A 2,240-nucleotide genomic window follows, 5' to 3' on the forward strand; every position below is an offset into this window, starting at 1 on the left:
GCGTCAAATAATGGTGTAGACAGTGAAACAGGTAGTGAACAGGGAAGCATTATCGATCGATCGGTCGGCAACAGCTCGCCTCAGGAATCGGGAATGTCAGAACACAATATTGCAAATACTGTAGACTCAGGTTTTGGGTTCTCACCGTTTTCTCAAATGAGTCAAGACACATTTTCCGCTTGTCAAAATGTGAATGTTGCTGGTGCAAATTCACTGCCGAAAAGCACTGAGGAACATGTTTCAGACACCAGTGCATTGTTATTACAGTTAATGCAACAAATGGGACAAAAGCTTCAAAAGTTAGACATAATGGAACAAAATCTTCAAAAGTTAGACATAATGGAACAAAATCTTCAAAAGTTAGACACAATGGAACAAAATCTTCAAAAGTTAGACACGATGGAACAAAATCAGAGACAAACACAGCAACAGCTTCAAAAGTTAGACTCATTGGAACAAACTCTTGAACAAACACGTAAAGATTTAACTACTGAGTTACATAACATTGAATCGAAATGTCAAAAAGCCTCTAATGACGTAAAAACACAAATTTGTGAGCATTTTCAACCTATTTTTTCGCGGCATGAAAATGCATTACAGAATCACGAAGCAGCCATAAAAGAACTGCAAACTATTGTTCAATGAAATCATGAGACCTTGCAAGCTAAATTTGACTCAGTTGCATCTACCGATTCGGTTACGCAACTTGCAAAAACTCAGGAAAACTTAAAGGACACAGTAGATACTCTGAAACTTGGTTCAGAAAAACACACTGAGGAAATAAGTACACTATCGGAGAAAGTAGCCGAACTTTCGGATCAGTTCACTAATTTATCTACGAAGGTAGATGATAATCTGAATGACACAAAACCGGTAGTCTTTAATGACACAGAAGAGTGCGAACAAATTAGGAAATTCAATCAAAATTAAATCAATATACAGTACAAAAGAGAAATCCGGGAAGTACAAGATCAGTTGGCACAAGTAATACAAAAATTACAAATTTCAGAGGACACTCGCGCTCCAACACGGGAAGAGGGACTTAGAAATACGGAAAAGCCGCAAAATAATAACACATGGCATTTCGGAAGCTATGAAAGAAATTGGCAATGTGCACCGAATTTTGAGATGGAACGGCCGACACGACCTAACAATGACCGATATGCGACTCGCCGACATGATGATTTTGACTATAAGCTGTTCATTACTACACGTAAATTCAAAACATTTAAGAATTCTGGCAACGACATTCATCCACAAGCATGGCTGCATCAATTCTCTCATTGTTTTCCTCCCAACTGGTCGTTAGAACACAGATTAGAATTTATGTGTGGCTAATAGAGAATGAACCAGCTGTAAGAATGCGATCGGTCATTCACGATTGTCACAGTGAAGGAGAATATTACCATGCCTTCCTCTCAGCATATTGGTCTCAAGCTACACAAGACCGAGCAAAACATAGCATGATGATGATGAAACACTTTGAACAATCTGAATTTTCCAGTCTTGTCAAATATTTTGAAGACATGTTGCATAACGATCAGTATCTTTCAAACCCATACAGCCCCTCAGAACTCATCCGCATTTGCTTACTCAAATTGCCTGAACATTTACGACATATTATTTTAGCAGGACGTCAGACAACGTGACGACAGACGAGATAATCATAACGACAGACCTGAATTTCATCAGAACTGGCGGGATTCTAACAGAGCTGGGCCGTCTCGGCAAGGCGAATTTGTAGAAGTTAGGTCTCCTAATTCCAATAACGACGCGCGCCAACAAAGGAACAGACAATGACTTGCACCGCAGGCAGCCACCTGCGCCGGCTGGCTCAGAGAAAAATAACACAGACGCTAACCTTGAGAAAAGATTTAGCATTCCTTACCGACGTATAAAACATGACAATTGCTTTTCAGTTGAAAATCTGCGTACTAGGAAGAGTAAAGGTTTACACCACATTTCACATGTAAAACCGTTTATTGAAAGATAATCTGCTTTTTAACTTTGTCTTTGCCATAAAACATTTCACTTCTCATTTCTAGTATGCTTTGTCAGAATTAAGAAACTGTTAACATGCAATAATGTTTGAAGTTAAATATCCAATCAAGAACCAAGAGAACTTATTTAAACAGAAATTACGAATGCATTGTTATTGTGAACAGACGACACAGTGTTATTGTGTGTGTACATTCTTGCTTTTTAGTTGCACAATTACGTAACGACTATAAGGCTCACAT

The sequence above is a fragment of the Schistocerca nitens genome, chromosome 1 (genome assembly GCF_023898315.1).
Source record: "Schistocerca nitens isolate TAMUIC-IGC-003100 chromosome 1, iqSchNite1.1, whole genome shotgun sequence".
Lineage (NCBI taxonomy): Eukaryota > Metazoa > Arthropoda > Insecta > Orthoptera > Acrididae > Schistocerca > Schistocerca nitens.